This window comes from Pituophis catenifer, unplaced genomic scaffold (genome assembly GCF_029215685.1).
Source record: "Pituophis catenifer annectens isolate HBS135680 unplaced genomic scaffold, rPitCat1.0.hap2 SCAF_3, whole genome shotgun sequence".
In the NCBI taxonomy this organism is placed as follows: Eukaryota; Metazoa; Chordata; class Lepidosauria; order Squamata; family Colubridae; genus Pituophis; species Pituophis catenifer.
In genome coordinates this window covers 61808746-61830794 of record NW_027256883.1, presented here as the reverse complement: position 1 = coordinate 61830794, position 22049 = coordinate 61808746, and positions in this window count along the sequence as shown.

Here is a 22049-nt window from a genome sequence, read left to right as displayed (position 1 = left end):
ATATGCATTTTATTTCCCCCTCATGCCCATTATTTGCATCCGGTGAAAAGAGAAGAGTAGGAGGTTCACTGAAAGAAAGGAATCACATTCCTCCTTCCCCATGGAGAAGACCTGCAGTGAATATGAATCTCTTCTGATATGTTGGTTGCAACAGAAGTGATTCAGAGTCACTACAGATGTCTATGGGGATTCTCAATCATCCAGGTCATGGTTGTCCCAAAGATGCTTTCTTGGTATTTTTTGGGGGGAAATGTTTTGTTTCTTATCCAAGAAGCTTCTTCAGAATTGACCTTCAGAACTGAAGAAGTTTCTTGGATGAGAAGCAAAATGTTTTCAAAAGAAAAAAAAAAAACGAAGAAAGTTCAGTTGCCTTTTGGAAAAAACACCTTTGTGACATTCACTACATATCTTCTCCATGGGGTGTGAGGAGGTCTTGGAGAGGGAAGGACTTGCCCAGATGAGCTTTAGATCTTCTTCCTATATTTCCAGGACCAGCCCCATCATGATCTTTTGAATATTTCAGGACAACAGGTAAAATATAAAGTACACATTATACTTTTTTCCCCCAATGAATTTTATTAACATACCTTAGAAAGCAATCCTTGTAAGTTCAGAGCAATGCCAAGCTTATGTCTTTTTTCTATATGTCTGTTAAAAATTTCCTAAAATACATTTGGAAAAGTTGTAGAAATAAAAGGATTATTAAGAATTGCTCATTTAAATATATCACATATTGAAAGGTATGTAATGAAACTGGATGTTTTTTAGCGGGGGGAGGATGGTTAGTCATATATCTTCCATGTATTTCAGAAAATATAAACAACATCCATATAATAGCATTTGTCTTTCTCCAGTGTGTATAGTTTTATTTTTTAATAAATCACTGAGTAACTCTCCAACATTAAATTGTATATAAATAAACACCAGCGCTCCTGAAAACAAAATCCCTATTTTCCATATATGTTTCTACTATATAATTCTGCTTTGCTATTAATCTTGCCTTAATAAATAGTTTTAATAAAGCTGTGGGAGAATAGGAGATAAAATGAGACTCGGCAAGATCTGTTCGGTGCTACTACAGAATTACTGCATTGTGTAAAGATCTAGTGGATGCAATAAAGGGATGGGATAGGAAGTAATCTATCCTAAGGCCCCAGAAGTACAAGGTAATTAGAAGGGCATATGATGATTGGTGTGCAGTTGTCATGACGGTATAAGCTACTGCCATGCAGAAAAATGATACTGTATTTTTTCTATCAATCTCATTCAGTTTGATGAAAGAGAATTTGATTTTGCAGTATCCTTCAAAGGGGAAAATGTTTGCTAAACTGTAGCCGTAAGGTTTTCTTATTCTTATTAAGTTAGGAGATGAATATTGGGAACGTCCACTCTTTCATCGTACAATCATCTCTTTAACACTTTCTCACGATTCCCAAGGGAAGGCGAGCAGGTTGAACCTTGTCAGACTAAACAATCAAGGAAGCCTGGAAAGCTTTAGAAAAATGAGAGGAAGCAAAACAGGAGAGAAACACTCGTAGCATCAACAAACTTAAAAATGCAATTAAGAGAAATTCAAAAGAGCTATATAAGTTTCTGAAAGTACGGCATAAAAAAAGAGTTGCCAATGTCTGCAATTATTTCTGTTTTGTTCTGTTCATTCTTTTTGCTGCTAAATCTATCAGCAAGCCCTCATACAATTGTTCGTAGGGGGAAAACAATTAGTAATTATAATCCTCTCCGCTCTTTCATGCCAAGTAAAAAAAACAAACAAATTAACAAAAAAAACATATTGTGGCTTAGCAATATGTGGGAACGGTGCCATATTAAAACTGCCTGAAAAACCTTTTAGAAACACACTTTAAATAGCAAAGCAGTTGACATTTAAAAAGAAGATGTTCAAATATTCCATACGACCTATTTAGATACGTTAGTCATCTGAATGATATCAGACAGAAACGTAGAATTTGGGCTGAAATACCACCATTGATAAATTACTGCTACAGGATTGTGATAAATTACTATTTATTGTAATTGACAAAACATTCTTACAGCTTTTCTGCTGAAATGTCCCATGATGTCAGAAACAGGCTGCATATTAAGTTAGGCCTTAAAGAGATTATTCTTGCTGTTGGGCCACATTACAGAAGAATTGACCTCAACCATACATATTATTGAAATAAAATTCCAATTTCTCTCACATTGACAATTGTCTAGCATGCGGTGGAAAGTTCTATAGAAAAGCTATAGCTTTCCCCTGTGGCTATTGCTGAACAAAATTGATCATGACACTCTCTGATTATTAGTCAAGCTTCTTAATTTTAATATTTTCCCCTCCTGACAGATTTATTTCTTCCTGGACCAAATAAAAAAAAAATCTTCATCTTAGAAGAAAAGATAGTTTCTTTCTTTCCTTGGTCTGCAAATTACCAGGTGCCAAGTTTTGGAACATGAAGCAATTGAAGACCCTTGAGGATGACCTTAAGAACTATAAAGGTGGGGAATTGTGATCTAGTGGTTTAGGCAATTTCGTTGTAGCAGCTAGGCTCTTGGGGGGGTGGGGGAAATGAGAAATGGCTTTTCTATTACTAAATATAATGAATTTCCTTTCTCTCCTGTCACAAATTGTCAAACTTCATTAAAGAAATGAAAGGTGTGAGGCGTGCATATAGAAATTCTTAGCTTGACTATATGTATTTAAAGCGGGCAATGAATAAAAGTATTGATTGGGCTATTCAAAAGTATATGGTTTAAAATGTTTTTTTTTTCCCTCTATGGCAATTCCAACCTTACAGCATTGCTTTGAAAACATTACTGAATTGTATAGTTAGTTAGCTAAATTGTTCTTTAGGTTTTCTGTTATTTATGTGTATAAGTGTTCTGTTCTTTTAATATTTATCCAGTGTTCAAAGCAGCTGAAAACATAGAATTAATAACAAAATTATTTTTTAAAAAGATAGTGCCAGATAGAATTATAACAGTATTTGATATACATTGTAAAGAAGGAAGGAACAAGAGAAAGCAACTTATCTATGGCAAGACAATAGCTTGCTAAACATGGGAGGACATCAGCTATTGGTAATATACAGTATCAGCAGAGAAAATACTAATCTGGCCTCCCCAGGTATGGAGTATAGAGTTGAACTGCAGCCACTTGTCTCAAGTAAGTGTGTCTTGATCACAACTGAAATAAGAAAATTGTCTCTCCATCAGATCCTAAGAAAATTGGAAAGCTAGTATGGAAGAAGATAGTTCCAGAAATATCCTATAATTAAGTCTTTTAAGGCTTTAAAGATGCTTTGGTTTATGCCCAGAAAGACACAGCCTTGTCAATATCCATCAACAGTCTCATAATTGCATTCTGGACCAGTAGCAGATTCCAGAGACTCTTCAAAAATAGCTCCAAGAAGATAATCTATTCTAGATGCAATGGTCCAATCTGGAAAGTCCTGTCTGACCTGGATAGGAACATATTTGCTTAGTATTCTGCTTAAGTTTTTATAAAGCTTTGGAGTGTTGTTTCCCTTTGATGAAGTTCTGAAGGAACTTTTCCCTTGTTGCTGCTTTACAAAAGAAAGAAATCCCCCTCATTTCTAAAGGCAAAGTTAAGTGACCAGGTTGTTTTGCTTCAATCTGCTTTGATAGTCCTCTTGGTCTTCTCCTGTGGTGCTATGTATCTTCTGTATCAGTTGATCTGGTAAAAGATTAAGAGAAACCAAACTGAATCACTCCACTGCAAACTGTTGGCAATGCCTATCTATCAGAGGCAGATGACTTGGCATCAACAATGGGTTCTGATAAGTAGTGATTTCTTGAGTGGAAATAGATTTTCATAAAATACCATTTCACATTGAAGGAGTAGTAGTATATATTTTTTTTTTTTTAAATTTGATTTATATGCCGCCCTTCTCCGGAGACTCAGGGCGGCTTACAGTGCGTTAAGCAATAGCCTTCATACTTTTGTATATTTATACAAAGTCAGCTTATTGCCCCCACAAACTGGGTCCTCATTTAACCTACCTTAGAAAGGATGGAAGGCTGAGTCAACCTTGAGCCTTGGAGAGATTCGAACCAGCAGTAAATTGCAGGCAGCTGTGTTAATAACAGGGTGCTTTAAACCACTGTAGTACCTATTCCAAAAATGGCATGATTAACTCAAGACTTCCTATGAAATTCATAATCCTTACCATACCTAAAGCATACATTTTCCTTTTTTTTTCTTGGATTCAATATTTATTGGAATTGCTTTTTTGGAATTTTGGAATGACAAAACTACTTGGTAATTTTGGCATTGTTTGCACAGCTGTTTTAACTCACAAATCTTACAATGTAATCCTATAGGACAGTACCCCCCCCCCAAACTTTTGGGCACATGGGACTGCTTCCATGGAGGGTGGTTCTTCTGTAGACTGGGAGGGCATGCCTAGATCCTATGCATGCATGAATGGGGCTTTGCTCACTTGTATAGACCAGTGCTGGTCTGTGGCCCAGGGGTTGGGGCCCACTGCTATAGGTATTTACTCAGGAATGAGATCCAACTATTTCAATGAAACTTACCTCTAGGTAAATTCTAGCCTTAAGTTGCATGGAGGAAATTTTTTATTGAGTATTTATTGAAAATTTACTGCCTGTGGGTTCGTTTCTGTCCTAATTCAAAATGATGACATTTTTAGCGATGTACATAGTGGGGAGGGGGTTGTGTTGTGCCTCCGACCCCTGAGCCCGTCTTATTGGAGGGAGAAGACTCTGAAGGTGAAGGAGAGAAGTTGGCCAGGCCTCCCTCTCCAGGACCCTCCTCTCTGGCAATGCCTCAGGTGTCTCCCAAGGGAGAAGAGATTGGCCAGGAGCCAGGTATCTCTGAGCAGTCGCAGTCGGACAGTGACGAAGATAAGTCTTGGCTGGATCCACGCCAGTGCCGGAGAGACAAGCACACACAGTAGAAAAGGAGGCGTTCCAGAGATTAAGTTGAGTCACTGGACCACACCCCACAGGGGATAAAAGGGGGTGTGGTGGCCATTCAGGCTCTGTGACAGACAAAACTAAACAACTAGTGAGTCGCATTGTATCTCTGAAACTACTTTATCTGCCTGCCTTGGATTTAATACGGACTGGACTTGACAATTCTTTGACTTTGTGTATTTGTTTTGGTTTATTTGACGGAGGAGGAACACCTCCCTCTGTGAGTAAAGTTCTTGGCAAGCAGCTACTGGGTTGCTGCCAATCCTGTTATCGAAGGAATTTATTGTCTGCAAGTTTTATTTAACCTCTGGCTGACTGTTTGTGTGCGTGTGTGAGATGGGGCCAGAACAGGTTGTCAAATATTTTAGGAACATAAGATCAAATCTACCTGCTTGTGTTTGTCAGATCATTTGAAATTTCATATCTTCTTTATCTGAGACATTATATTAAAAAAAAAAAAAAAGGCAGTCCTTTTTGTCAATTGGTGTGTACAGAAAATTATCTCTTGAGAGTCTCAGTTAGAGCTAATATTGAAATGTTTTGGTTTTATTTACTCAGGTAGTTTATCACTTCTACAATCATCTTGATTGTTGATTTAGTTGATTAATTAATTTATTTATTTATTTATTTATTAAATTTATATACCGCCCTATTCCTAAGGGACTCAGGGCGGTGAACAGCGAACGATAAAAATACATGTAATACAAACGTTAATAATAAAAAAACCAATTAAAATATACTAAACATTCTGGTCCTAGATAATTCAAGACATCCCAGTTTAAAATAAAATCAAAAAGCAATATAAAGGGAAAGTTAGGCCAGGCCGGCCTGCTGAAACAGGAATGTTTTGAGGGCACGGCGGAAAGTGCGCAGATCCGGAATCTTCTGTATCTCTGGGGGGAGCTCGTTCCAGATGGTGGGTGCCCTCACAGAAAAGGCTCTCCCCCTGGGGGCCACCAGTCGACATTGTTTGGCTGACGGCACTCTGAGAAGCCCCTCTCTATGGGAGCGTACTGGGCGGTGAGAGGCTATTGGTGGCAGAAGGCGGTCTCGTAAGTACCCCGGTCCTAAGCCATGGAGCACTCTAAAGGTGGTAACTAAGACCTTGAAGCGCACCCGGAAGACCACAGGGAGCCAGTGCAGCTCGCGCAGGAGGGGAGCCACATGGGAGCGCCATGCTGCTCCCATAACTACCCGCACGGCCGCATTCTGGACCAGCTGGAGCCTCCGGGTGCTCCTCAAGGGGAGCCCCATGTAGAGAGCATTACAGTAGTCCAGGCGTGAAGTGACGAGGGCATGAGTGACCGTTTTTAACGAGTCCCGATCCAGAAAGGGACGCAACTGGCGAATCAGGCGAACCTGATAAAAAGACCTCCCGGCCACAGCCGTCAAGTGTTCTTCTAAAGACAGCCGTGAGTCCAAGAGGACGCCTAAGTTGCGAACCCTCTCCGTGGGGGGCAATGACTCATCCCCAATAGTCAGTGATGGCACCAATTGACTATATCGGGACGTCGGAAACCACAGCCACTCGGTCTTGGATGGGTTGAGCCAGAGTCTGTTCCTCCCCATCCAGATCCGTACAGCCTCCAGGCACTGGGACATCACTTTAAGGGCATCATTGGGGTGGTCCGGGGTGGAGATGTATAGCTGAGTATCATCAGCATACTGATGATACTTCACCCCAAAACCATGGATGATCTCACCCAGTGGCTTCACATAAATGTTGAACAGAAGGGGTGAGAGAACCGACCCCTGCGGCACCCCACATACAAGGGGCCTCGGGGTCGACCTCTGCCCCCCTGTCAACACAGACTGCGACCGATCAGAGAGAAAGGAGGAGAACCACCGCAACACGGTGCCCCCCACCCCTAACTCTTCCAACCGGTGCAGCATGATACCATGGTCGATGGTATCAAAAGCTGCTGAGAGGTCTAATAGGACCAGGATAGAGGAACAACCCCTGTCCCGGGCCCTCCAGAGATCATCTACCAATGCGACCAATGCCGTTTCCGTGCTGTATCCAGGCCTGAAGCCCGACTGGAACGGATCTAGATAAGCCGATTCATCCAAGTACTGAGGAAGCTGTCGCGCTACCACACTCTCAACAACCTTCGCAACGAAGAGAAGGTTGGAGACTGGACGGTAATTAGCCAACACTGCTGGGTCCAGGGAAGGCTTCTTGAGGAGAGGCCTCACCACCGCCTCCTTCAAGGCGGCAGGGAAGACACCCTCTCTCAAGGAAGCATTTATAATCCCCTGGAGCCAACCTCGTGTAACCTCCCGAGAGGCCAGCACCAGCCAGGAGGGACACGGGTCCAATAAACATGTGGCCGCGCTTAGTCTGCCCAGTATCTTGTCCACGTTTTCCGGAGTCACAGAATCAAACTCTTCCCAGGTAATATTCTCAAGACTTGCCTCCATCCTGCCTCCCGAATCTACCCAGTCAGAGTCCAAATTTTCCCGAATCTGAGCTAATCTAATGAATGAATGATACACTAATATTTCTAAAATTATAATAACATTATGTAAATAAAATACATATTATATTTGCATCTAACACACAGGAAGGAACAGTCCAGCAATTAGTCATCTGAATTTCTATGAACCTAAATTTCCATAAACAACTAACTATACCTACTTCTCCTCTCTATCCAGCAGAAGAACACCCGACTATTTTGGCAAATGGTCGCCTGTTCGCTGCCTGGTCATCAAGAACTCCCTCTCTGTTGTATTTCCAACAGAGATTGGGAAAGCCATTTTGGATCAATCTTCCAGGCTTCAATAGTCACGACCGGACTTGGACCACAACTGCCCCCCTGCAATTCCGGACTGGCACCCCGTGACTCATGCTGAGATCAATGAGCTTATCTCTGAACTTAAGTCAGGCAAAGCTCCTGGCCCTGATGCTATACCCCCTGATCTGTTAAAATCTAATCCCAAGTGGTGGTCTCCTCTTTTAGCAACACTCTTTACCCATATCAATACCTCTGGCAGGATTCCTACCTCCTGGAACCAAGCAATTATTGTCCCTATTTTTAAATGAGGAAATAGGAACAACCCAGCCGATTATCGTCCTATAAGTCTGCTCTCCATCATTGGGAATTTGTATGCTAAATATCTCCAACGCAGACTCCTCACTTGGGTCGAGGAGTCCAACATTATTGGTGCTGAACAGATTGGGTTTAAAGCAAGCTGTGCCACATTGGACCACTGCTTTGTCCTAGAGCACCTGGTTGACAAATATGCCACCATACCAGGTGGTAAACTTTTTACTGCTTTTATCGATCTAAAGGCAGCGTTTGATTCAATCCCCAGGGAATTGTTGTGGACAAAATTGCTCAAAAGCTCCATCGACAGACGTCTGTTGTTCCTAATTAGATCCCTATATAATCAGACTTCTAGTCAGGTCAGGTGTAGTTTGCAGGGAGAACCCTCTAACCCCATCCCGATAAAGAGTGGAGTAAGGCAGGGCTGTCTCCTGGCTCCTCTTTTTTTTAACCTATTCTTATCTGATTTGGCCTCTTATATTGGACGTATTGAGTCTCAGGCCCCAAAGCTGTCAACAACGAAGATCCCGCTTCTCCTTTATGCTGATGACGCGGTCCTCCTATCACTGATGAGGCTTGGCCTGAAAAGGCTTCTCTCTGCATTTGGGTCCTACTGTGCTGAGAATCACTTGTCCATTAACTATGACAAATCAAAAGTCTTGGTGTTCTCTAGAGCCCGGAAGTTACACAACTGGGCTATTAAGGGTAATGCTGTTAAGCAGGTTTCCCATTTTAAGTATTTAGGTATACATTTTCAGAACACTGGTGCTTGGACTAGACACCGAACCCAGGTGCTGAATTCAGCTTTTTGTAGCCATCAGCAGATTTTAAGATTTTTCTATACCCAAGGTGGCCAATTTATTCCTTCTGCTCTGCGTATTTACAAAGCCAAAACCTTGGCCCAAACTCTTTACGGAATTCCTATATGGATACAGGGCTTCAAGGAGTGTATTGAAATAACCCAGGCTGCTGTTTTAAGGAAACTTTTGGGTCTCCCTCCCTGTGTTGGCTTTGCTCCGATGTATCTGGAACTGGGCATTCGATCAGTCGAATGCATGGCGTGGATCAACACCTTTAAATGGTGGTTTTGGGCACTCTTTTTGGCAGCCCCTGGCAGCTACCTCTCCCTGGTGTTAGCTGACCCCTATACATCTCGATGGGAGAGGGATCTGACGAAGAAACTCCACCTGTTAGGTTTTTCGGGGGATACCATGGGAGACTATGGCCTTACAGACACCCAATTTAGGGTAGCCCAACGGCTTGTGGACATAGACTTACAATATCTGAGAGCTAGAGCTAATAAAACCTGCTCCCCTCTGGTCTTCAGCCAACTTAATAATTTTGGACTGAGGATGGCCTCATATTTCTATACTCTAACCATCCCTAAGTATAGAAGAGTCTTCTCCCTTGCTCGTTTTAATGTCTTGCCTTCAGCATTGCTGGACGGTCGATTCAAGAGGCTTCCGAGGGGCGAGCGGCTATGTCCCTGTGGTAGAGCGGAGGTTGAGACTGTGGAGCATGTCCTTTTACACTGCCCCATGTACAACGTAGCCAGGACTAATTTGATGTCTCTCTTAGAGACAGATTTCTGTGGGCCCAATGATAGTGATTTGGCCTTGTATTGTTTAGGGGATGGCTCCTCATACACTACCTCTCAGGTCTCAAAATTTTTTCTAAGAGCCGTAACCATTAGAGGAGAGCGCTGTGGTCCCTCTCGGCTGGGGCTTCCGGTGGCCGGCTGTTCGTGATGTTCTTTTTCCTATGTTTTTCTGTAGCTATGCTTGCATTTTGGTCTGTGACTGTAAATAAATTTTTTTTTATTATTATTATTATTATTATTATTATTATTATTATTATTATTATTATTATTATCTAGCTATACCTAATTGCCATAAACAACTCTACGTGTATTAGCCTATTGACAAGTCTATTTCGAGAGGGTTGTGTAATTCTCAACTGGGAAAAACTATGTATTATAGTGCATAGTTAAGAGGATACCAATAAGGGGTGTGACAATAGGACCATTGAATATGGTCCTGTTCTCCTGATCATGACACAGTAAACATGTGAAAGAAAACATCCAAATCAGATGTCTGTCATGCTTGTAACTATTGCCAATCAATTGCCTGCATATTATGGGAGATGGAATAAAATATTATCTCTTTTCCCTCCTTACTATGCATAATAACACTATACTAATAACACTTTGACTTATATACCTTTCCATACCTTTACAGCAGTCTCTGAGGGATTTTCAAATGTTAGCATATTGCCCCCCCAAAAAAAAATCTGGGTCCTTATTTTATCGACCTCAGGCAGATGGAAGGCTGAGTCGACCTTGAGCTGGTCAGGATCAAACTCTAGACGGTGGGCAGAATTAGCTTGCAATACTGCATTCTAACCATTGCTCTTCTTGTTGACAAACATTTATACTTCTATAAATAATTTTATAAATGTCTATCTTCTGCAGCTTTAATTACATTTTTACTAAATTAGAAAGCCTGTCATTCTTTCTGAAACATTTAACAGTTAGCTCACCAAACTTTTTTTAGTTATTATCCTATAATAAGGCATCCTCAGAACCAACCAACTCCCTCAGATCAATGGTGGGTTGACCCCAGTTTGGACCGGTTCTATAGAACCGGTAGTAAAACCGGTGGGAGGCTCTGCCCACCGACCACGACGTCATCAGAAAGCTTCTGCGTATGCATGCGCGGCCCCATTGCAAACTAGTAGTAAAGGTAAGTAGAACCCACCCCTGCCTCAGATCCTTTGTAATGTAATCTAATGTAACCCACAGCTAGTGGTGAACAGCAATTGGAAATTAGGTCCTCTTGTTGGTGTACTAGCATACATAAACACACCCTTCATTACAAACCAGTTTCTCATTTCCCCACCAGACCTCTGGGAGAATCAGGTATGGGTTGAAGGGGAAAGTCTCACCCCACCCGAGCTAAAGCCCAACAGAAAAAAACCAACAAAATTTGGGAGTCTAAATAATTGAGAAACTTGTTCAGTAGACAGTTCCAAAAACATTACTCCTGCCAAACCTTGCTGAAAACTTTTCTTGACCAACTTACTATATCTCAGATTCAATGATAGTAGCACCTCAGAATATTTAAAATATATCAATTTGATTAAAATCCAATCAACTACATAGGATGGCCCTGAAGGCTACTTGAAAACTACATGTGTTTTAAAATGCAAGGGTTTACTTGCTAAAGGATGATAGCTATCTTACACTTTTATTGTAAGAGCTGTACTGGCTGCCAGTTTATTTGGGGGAATATTACTTTATATTCAGGACAGCTCTAAAATGCTGCTGTTCCACTGACTTACTCTGGAATGTTGTAATATCCAAGATCTAGATATGCTCTAAGATGAGTTTTTATAAGAAGGTTTGTGTTAAATTGTAATATTTTCATGATGTACTTGATAATTGATCTACCGGTTTGATAATAATTGGTTGTTATTCTACGAATATTATTTTACTGAAAGCCACTTAGAGTCTGTGACAGAAGAGTTTGTAAATGTAAATACAGCCTAACATGCATATCTACAATAATCTGAATAATAGGATTTAAATTCTCTGCTCCAAAAAACAGACCATAGCCGTTTTATTGAAAATATGGTAAATTTATGTGTATACTAGAAGAATAATATTTCATTAGGAAATGTGTAATAAATAGTGAGAGGTCACAAGCTTTGAGCCAATCACAATCTTACACATAATTTTTAGCTCAATCATTTTACATAGATGACAACTGAAGCATACAAATATAAATTCAATATCCATAACCTCTGGGAAAATAGTAAAAAATTGTTTTCACTGAGGAAAGTGGTTCCTTTATTTCTCTCCTAAATTCTTTCCATGCGGCAAAGTCTATTTTATAAAATTATCTTTGCCAGTTTTACCCTTGCTTGTATGGACACTTAGTCACCCTTGTTGCCCATTAAGCCATAATAGAAATATATTTTTGAGTTTTGTACTGCTCACTACTCTCTACACTTTGAAATTTGACCACTTTACTGCCCACAAGACATTAACAACAAACTCACTGAAATACCAAACTGGGATTGATTAAAGATTAACGTCCATTGCCTTGTTTTTTCCATAGTCTGGATTTCTTTCTCATTCTAACTGTGACTACCCTCAGTCAATTATGTCCCAAAATCACACATCTCCAACAGCTTTCTGATTAAATGCCATGAAAATCTCATAACACCTGTACACCTACTATTTTTCAGTCAGAAATAAAATGTCTTTATGTTAGGTTTATGGAATTAAAGAGTTGGAAGAGGCAGTTTCTGTTTAGTGCAGATGTCTCAATTACAGCATCTCAGAAGTTCTAAATACTGCTAAAATTCTTCTTCTCATGACATTTAACTGGGTAAAAAAGAGCATCATAGGCCAACAATTTTTGAAGCAAGGTAGCTCAAATGGGATAATTTACAGAAAGTGTTCCAAAATCCAGGATTCACTCAGGAAATGAAATTTGGGGACGTTGTGGCTTGTTCTGCTTATTGGCTGCTGCTCTACTGCTGGACTGATGCTCCAGTCAGATGATCTTCATTTTTAATGTTCTATGACAGTTTCCAAGCCAGTCTTGCAATACCTTATTCCCTCCTCCACCCGGTAGCAGCCACTTACCTCCCTGCTGGGAAAAGAAAGGGAGGGGAGGGGAAGGAAGGAGAGGAGATTAGATTTCTGATGCTCTCTGCCAGCTTCCCACATAGAAACTCAATGGGGAAGCCAGTAGGAAGCCAGAACTCAGTTCTGCTCTCACTCTCTGCTCTTGCCTATCCATTGTTTTTCCATTTCCCTGTTTGGGTATGGAAATATCTCTGAAATAATGACTGAACTGTCTAGAAGCCATCTAATGCTTAAATACATTACATACGTTGAATCTATCTCATGAATGGGAGGCCAGCACTTCTAAATGTTCCGCTGCTTTTACCATTAGGAAATTCTTCTGCCATTTAGACAGAATCTTCTTTCCTATATTTTATGTCCTGCACAAGAGTTGACCCTTTCAGTATTTTTAATGCTAGCACATTTCCAAACTGCTAGGGGTTAAATTCTCCAATCTCTCAAAAATGATTTTGCAAGGGAACTACAATTATTTTCACTTCCGCCAAATTGAAACAATGAGAATAAGTACAGAAAATTACTGTTCCTTCCTACTGCCATAGATTCTGCGTCCCTCAACAACAGAGTGCATAAAGGGAAATAAAAAATGAAATGTATGTACACAGATTGATCCCTGATGAACAAAGGAGTTAAATCTACAAAATATTGCCAATTTCACTCCATCTTGCTTTTCCAGAAGAGTTAGGGATTTGGTACAAAGGCAGGGCTATATGATCCCTCCAGTGAGTGTGTCCTCATTCCTACAAATTCTGGCATTCCTAGCTGAAAACCATATTCAGAACAGTCTGTAGAGATTCTCAGACATCCAGGTCATGGTTGTCCCAAAGGTGCATTTTCAGGAGTCAACTGGACTTTCTTATTTTTTCTTTGAAGGTGTTTTGCTTCTCATCCAAGAAGCTTCTTCAGCTCTGACAGGATAGTGGGGAATGGAAGGATTTAAATTCCTTGCAGACAGCTGGTCTTCAAAGAAAAAACAAGAAAGTCATGCCTCATAAAAAGTACCTTTGGAACAACTATGACCTGAATGACTGAGAATCTCTACAGACCTTTAGCTGTACAATTTGGGATGAACACCCTTTGAATGATGTGGGAGTAGGAATGGATTTCCAGAGGAAAAATTGGAGACTACAGGAAACAGGAGCACTACTCAGGTGACCCTGAGAACACAAGTAAACTTCCAAGTGCTTCAAGAAGACCCTCTAAAAGGATGCAAAAAACCAGCTGTTGTCAAGGAATACAAATCCTTCCCTTCCCCCACTATCCTGTCAGAGCTGAAGAAGCTTCTTGGATGACAAGCGAAAGATCTTCAAAGAAAAAACAAGAAAGTCCAGTTGCCTCCTGAAAAAGCACCTTTGGGACATATTCAGAACATTTTTAAAATTACATCTGAGTTGGAAATAAACTGGTGCAGCGGGTAAAAGCAGGGCAATAGTGTGAACAAGATTATAGAGCTGATACAGAATGACACAAACACCTCTTGTGGAAACAATTTTAAATCTTTCTCAAGAGACTGATCTTATCAAGGAGACTTCAATGCCTACAACATCCCAATCCTATCTGATTCTAATCCAGTCTAGAAATTGATCTAATTAATCCAAACCAATCTGGATCAAGGCCTGGTGTGAAGATCTACAGAGCAAGGGGGTAAATGCGTGTTCATTTCAAAAGGAAGAGAACTTGCAAAGGTAAGAAAACTGGAAAATGATTTTCTCAAATTTTCTTCAGTCTTTGCAACACTACTGATTAGGCCACTTCTGGCATATGAATCTACAACTTTTACTGAACTGTGTGTCACATGACATAAGTCATAAGTCATAAGTTTATTTGTCAAGCATATATAAGACAACAGGTAAAAGTATTAACGTAATTTGAATACATGAAAAGAGTAAGCAAAAAGGAATATTAGGACAATGATGGTAGGCACGCTGGTCCACTTATGCACACCCCTTACAGACCTCTTATGAATGAGGGGAGGTCAACAGTAGACAGTTTAAGGTTAAAGTTTTGGGGGTTTGGGGAAGAAACTACAGAGTCAGGTAGTACATTCCAGGCATTGACCACTCTGTTACTGAAGTCATATTTTCTGCAATCGAGTTTGGAACGATTTACCTTGAGTTTGTATCTATTATTTGCTCATGTATTGTTGTTGGTCGAAGCTGAAGTAGTCATTGACAGGAAGTACATTGTGGCAGATAATTTTATGTACTATGCTTGGGTCAGACTGAAGTCGGCATAGTTCTAAGTTGTCTAAGCCCAAAATTTGAAGTCTGGTGGCATAAGGTCTTTTATTGCAGTTAGAGGAATGGAGGATTCTTCTTGTAAAATATAATCTTCATTGTTTGGTCCTTTTAGGGGTGGGATGGATCTCGAGTCTTTAAGTTTGTTGTTTAAAGTATGTTGTTCACATATTTGAAAGAAAAACTGAGAGCTGACCACCACCACCACCACCACAGTAAATAGATGTGGAAGAAAAAAAGTCAAATTGATTTGATTTGATTTAAATTAAATTTAAAAGCTCCCATCCACTCCATGCAGTATTGTTTTAATTATGATTATGAAGCTGCAGATTTGTTTGGGTGGCCATAACTGTTTGCCCCAGCAGATGGCAGCATTAATATAGTATATTTCAGCCTAAAAAATTCCCTCCTAAGAAATGGCTTTTCCTTTTACACTGACTGTGCTCTTTGCTACTATGATGTTATGCACTGGTAATTTTAGGTCTTTAGTGTGATATAAAACCATTCCTATATTAGACCGTAGGTATGGATATCTGCAAGGATATCAATAAGTATTGAGTGCAGTAAGAATATGAAAATAATCTAAGCCAGTGTTTCTCAACCTTGGTAGCTTGAAGATGGATGGACTTCAACTCTCAGAATCCCCCAGCCAGCAGAGCTGGCTGGGGGATTCTGGGAGTTGAAGTCCACCCATCTTCAAGTTTCCAAGGTTGAGAAACACTGATCTAAGCTATAGCAATCCTTTTTTACTTTGGTGAAACATCATAGAAGGACAGAAAAATGACCTCTAGAAAAAGGGCTAATAGTCAAAGTCTTCCAATCAAGTTTGCATTCTCCCAGGTCTCTTTTTCATTTTTATATTAATTTATATACCCTAATTATATACAGATAACTCGCACTTTAGTCTGGTCGTGTGCCAGCTATGTGTCTTGGATGTTTTGGGTTTTTTTGGTCTATGACCGCAATAAAGTATGCTTCTGCTACAAGTAACTCCTCAACCTATGACCACAATTGAGCCCCAAAGTTCTGTTGCTAAGTGAGATGCTTGTTACGTGAGTTTTGCCCTATTTTCTGACCTTTCTTGTCAGATTTGTTAAGTGAATTGCTACACTTGTTCATTTAGTAACACGGTTATTAGATGATTCTGGCTTCTGGGACACTGCAGCTGCCATAAATATGAATCAGTTGCCAAGCATCTGAATTTTGATCATGTGACAATAGAGATGCTACAATGGTCATAAAATGATGAAAAAGACCCTATTTTCAATGCTGTTGTAACTTTGAACAGACACTAAATGAACTGTTGTTAAGTTGAGGACTATCTGTATTGTAATGTCTGTTTTAGCTTATGGGTTTTCTTCCAAATGGAATGAAATCCCTTTCGAAAGGCCTGCTGGCATTCCAATTTATCTGGTAAATTATTTATGAGAATGAAAAAACCCCAGTATATTTGAAAGAATTGCTCCTAGCTGCTGCCAAAGATTGGACTGTGTATAATACATGATTAAGTTACTTCACTCCTCACATGTGAAATATCACACAGGGAATAAAAGCTAGCATCTTTACTGTTTCAGCTTTTGATTAAAGATAATAATGATATGCAGAATTCACTTGTTTTAACCTCCCATGGACTGGAAAAGCAGCAAAAGGGATCACATTTGAAAGTGGGAGGTGACATGCAAAAAGCAAATTACAGTATAATCCACTCAGGAGCAATCAAGAGCTAATCTACTGAAGTTTGGTTATGTTCGCTTTATGTAATCTTCAGTCTCCCCCTACTCGTGCTAAAACAAGTCCCAGCATGTAGCAAACGTAGCAGCAAAACTGAACCTAAGGCTGAACCCATATGGTCTCAAGCTCCTTTCCAGCTCCTTCATACTTTTGAGCCACCTCCTGCCTTGAAGGAGTAATTTGATATTGCTGCTGCCATTGCTACATTCCCAGGGAGATGCCTTTAGTGTGATGGTTAAGGCAGTGGTGAGTTGCTCCCGGTTCACACCAGTTCGCAAGAACCGGTAGTAAAAAATTTTAGCAGTTCGGAGAATCGGTAATAACATTGGCTGGCCACGCCTCCGAACCGGTCCCCAGTCCGGTCGCCACTTGCTTACCCACCCACCTCATCAGAGGCTTTTTTTAATATAACTTTTAAAAGCAACCTCTTCTACAACCTCTTCTGCTGAAAAAATGCTTTTAAAAGTTTTTTTAAAAAGCCTCTGATGATCGCGCGGCTCAGCTGGGATCTTCAGAGGCTTCTGAAAACATTTTTTCTGCAACCCCTTCAGCAGAGGAAGTTCTAGGGAAAAAAATCCCTTTAAAAGCCTCTGGTGAACCCAGCAGATTTGCCTGATCGTCAGAAGCTTCTAAAAGCATTTTTTCTGCAACCTCTTAAGGTTGTAGAAATAATGTTTTTAAAAGTAAAAAAAAAAAAAAGTTGGCCATACCCACCCAGTCACATTACCCAACAAGCCACGCCCACAAAATAAGCCACGCCCACAGAACCGGTAGTAAAAAAATTTAGAACCCACCCCTGGGTTAAGGGCTAGAAACAGGAAACGTTGAGTTCTAATCTTACCATGAGCATAAAGCCAACTAGGTGACCTTGGGCCAGTCAGTTTCTCTCAGCCCTAGGAAGGAGGCAATGACAAACCACGTCTGAAATCTTGCCAAGAAACTACAAGGACTAGTCCAGGCAGGACTAGTCAACATTAACTCTAAGCCACAAATAAACAAACAAACAACACCCCTTCACTCACAGAAAATACCTAAAAATAATCTCTAGAGAAAACTAGAAAGGATGGTATAAGATTTGGGGCAAATTATAAAAAAAATGGTAGGCCTACTACAAACATGGGAAAAAGTCTCCTGCAAAGGGTTTACTAAATTGCATAAAAACAGAATCTTCCGAGTATGAGTATCAGAGACAATATCCATTAAGTAACAGGAAAGAAACTATATTCAGTGCAATTCTTAGTAAGCTTGCCCTATTTTTTATTTTAGAGTTTTGGAATGGATGTTACCACTTTGCCCATTTATTACCTTGAAAATCCCACCCGCTGCAAATTCTGAATAGGAATGGAGCTATGAAATCATACTCTTGCCAGCCTCAAATCCAATAACTTGGGTTTTAAAAAGAGAATGCTTTTTATATTTACTAGCAAAAGCGAAGGGTTTAAGGACATCTGCTTGTTGTATCTGTGCCAACCCCCATGTGCTTCTACTTGAGATGGAGAATTTTGTGTATGTCTTGTCTGGGAAGTAGCTGCCAATCTTGTGAATGCCAGGTGGCGTCACAACAACAAACAACTCAAAACATACAACGCAATCACCATTTACACTTCATTTCAAATAAGATATCAAAGCAGACAATCATATGTTTGGATACCAACATGTTGATTGGTGTAAAACTGCATTGTTTTTTCTGCCTTAGTTGCAAAGCGTGGCAGCCAGTGCTTGCAAAATATACACCAAGAACAAAGACCATCAAAATGGTGTAAACAGAGCAGTATCTTCTGTGAATTGCCATTGCCATTTTCTGAAGGATGAATATGCATGTAAATACATGAGACCAATATGAAATTAAAGGAGCATTTGGGTTTGGGTTTTGGAAGGGTAGCAGAGGTGGTATTCAGCAGGTTCTGACCAGTTCTAGAGAACCAGTAGTGGAAATTTTGAGTAGTTCAGAGAACCGGTAAATACCATCTCTGACTGGCCCCGCCCCATCTATTCTCTGCCTCCCAAATCCCAGCTGATCGGGAGGAAATGGGGATTTTGCAGTAACCTTTCCCTGGAGTGGGGAGGGAATGGAGATTTTACAGTATCCTTCCCCTGCCATGCCCATCAAGTCACACCCACAGAACCGGTAGTAAGAATTTTTGAATCCCACCACTGGAGGATAGAGGAGAGGGTTAACTAGCTAAGGAATTTTGGGAATTGAAGTCTTAAAGTTGCCAAGGTTGGGAAACTATATGCGTTATATTTCATGACTCAGGGTAGAAGGTTTGTATGTTTGCTAGTTCAAAATATGTGATGCTGGTTATTTATTTATTTGGTAACTGTGTTGGAGGATGGTCAGGCATAGCTCTGGGACCTCCAGTTTTTCACTTTTGTAACAATTTGTGAATTCAACCTGAAATCATGTAATGCATGTGAGGGACAAGGAGACAGAAAAATGGATCATTTAAGAAATAATTATGGATTCTGATTTTTGAGGTAGAACTCAAAACAGGAACTCTAATTCTCTTAGTTAGATGCTTGTAAGCCTTTTCACAAGAAGCAAGATTTTAAAAAAAATCAATTTAGTGTGATCATAAACAGATAATATTTCAAGTTAGGATGAAAAATAGTGAAAAGGATAAGAAAAAGTGCTATATCTTCCTTTGTAATGATATTTTTTTACTTGTTCCTTGATGTACAATACAGGGTGCCCTCAGTTTAGCAAGGAACCAGCAACTCTTCGCTGGTTGACAATTGGCGCCATTGACTCCATCACTAAGTGAAACATCATGTGACTACAGCCATCTTAAGACCTCATTTCTGCTTCAGTTATTCAGCAAGCGATTGCAGGTCATTAAGTTAAGCAGTCATTAACTGCTTTCAAGTCAATCCACCTCACAGGGTTGTTGTTGTGTGGAAAATAGAAGGAAGAAGAAGTATTAGGCATGTTCTCTGCCTTGAGGGGCATTATAAACAATAATAAAGGTGGGATAAAAATCAAATAAATAAATAAACCTTTTTTTTCAGTGCCCATTTAACTTTGACCAGTCACTAAACAGGGCAGTTGTTAAGCGAAATCAACCTGCATAACATAGTTGAAAACTTCCCTAACTAAGCCAAAATGTAAGTGGTAGAAACTTTTCAAGACTGTTTTCTTCTTTCCCAATTAATATTTTAAAACTCCCAATCCATCGTGGATAATGTATAATCCAGAATTACAGCCTTGATTAAAAGGTTTCACCACTGTTGAGAGGCTGATGCTTTTGTTCTCACTTCTTTCATCAACTTAAATTCTTGCCAAGCACCGGGTGTTTTGAAATGAATATTTTATACTCGGCTCATTTACAAAAAGTTAGAGGGGCTCAAGATAATATTGCCTTTCATTTGTAATCCTCCTGTGTTTTCTTCCTGCTTTTTTTTCCTCCTTAGCAGAAAATATATAGACACAATTAAAGAGATAAAAAGACCAGAAACTGGTGTTAGGAAGTATCGTAATTCCATCAGACATAAAAAATAGGATGTCAGCAACACATCATACTCCAGCAACTTTTCAAAGCATTAGGGAACATGTCATAATATCAGATGATATATATGTGTGGACATTTTCCCCCAAAAACTGACTAAAGAGAAATGGAAAAGGTATTGCTGTCGTGGCAACTAACCAAACATTCTTGATTTTAGTTGACTGAAGCAGTTTCAGGCTCATTTTTCTGGCAGCAGTCATTTACAAAATCCTCTTGTTGGTGATACGTTCCTCTGATCCAGGGGTGAAATCCAGCAGGTTCTGATAGGTTCTGGAGAACTGGTAGCGGAAATTTTGAGTAGTTTGGAGAACTGGCAGATACCACCTCTGGCTGACCCCAGAGTGGGATGGGAATGGAGAAAAAAACAAGAAAGTCCAGTTGCCTCCTGAAAAAGCACCTTTGGGACAACCGTGACCTGGATGATTGAGAATCTCTACAGACTCACAGTGTTGCTGTGGGGAAAATAGGAAGATGAAGATGCATTGGATATGTCAGCCATCTTAAGTTGTTAGTAAAAATAATAAATGCAGGAAATAAAATAAAAAAAAAAATCAAATCAAATCAAATCCGTCTGTGTTTGAGTCAGTTCCAAGATGGAGGGAGGGAAGGACTTCTCCAGGAGGGAGTAGTCTCACTTTGATTGATGTAGAATGGCTGAATTGAACTGCAATGTTCATACATACTTCAGTCTCTCCTTGATAAACTACACTGACTAAAGTCTGCTTCACCTTTCTACCTGGACTGCTCTGCGGTGTTTTCCTATGTAACTCTGCTCCCTGCCTCCCCATGGAAATCAGTAGACTGGATTCCCTTGTGGAGCTGGTTAACTCACAGAGTGTCAAGTGCTCTTTCTGTTTTGTTTCGTTTTTGCAATACGTTATTACTAACTGCAGTGGCCAAATGAAGTCTTAAAGCTTTAAGACTTGAATATCCACCCATTTTAAAAGGGCTGAATTTAACATGTTATAAACTAGTCCTTTCCAGCTACGCTATTAGCAATGAGTGAATGTGCGGTTGCACAGGCAGACCAATCTGCGTATATTTCTGTGTTTTTCTTTAATTTTAAAGGGGCAGCACTCACACCCCAGTGGGGAGAAATAAATCAAGAAGTGGCCTTCTCAGCATTCAGCCAGGGTAGACGGTTCATGTTCAATGTCAGTGTGAATGATGTATTCAATATTTGTTTTTTGTACACATGGTTTTTCATTTTTATTATTAGTGTGGGATGGTTGTTAGTTTGTTTCTTCCCTTTTTTCTTGATTCTGTATTTTAATTTTGGAAATAAAACATAAAAGTAAAAGTAAAAAGTTGCTTTCTCCAATCATGTCTACCACTGTTCATCTCTTGGCCAAAGCTACTATGAAGTAGAAACATGCTAGTTTGTTTTTTAAATTATCTGGGCATTCGTGCCCCATATATTGTATCTTGAATTACTAGACTCCAAGGGAGAAACCTGCTGTTTCCTCAAAATAAGGAATGAATTCCCTCTTGCCCGCTGGAGAGAGAAAGGCTAAAGGACCTAAACTTCTATTGCTGGCATCAGGGATGTCCACAGGACAGAGTTTAAAAAAACAAGGCAGTGGTGATGCCCATAAAACAGTTGACTCCTTTGAGCTATGCTTTGTAGACATCCCTGATATTCAAAAAGGCTCTTGATTGTAGCTGTCAGGTCTGCCATCTTTGGTTTGGTGCCTTGCTGGGATCCTGCAGTCAAAGACTGGGGGGGGGGGCATGAATAAATGGATAATAAACCTGTGTTAATATGTGATGGGAAATAGGGAGGGGGAAATGACAGTTGAGGAAGACCAGGATGCTTTGAAGCAGTTCATACCAGTCTTCAAGGACACTAAGACACTGGAGAAGCTGGGAAAGGAATTGTGATTGCTCCAAACATCGGATGTTCCCAAAACACCTAGAAGCC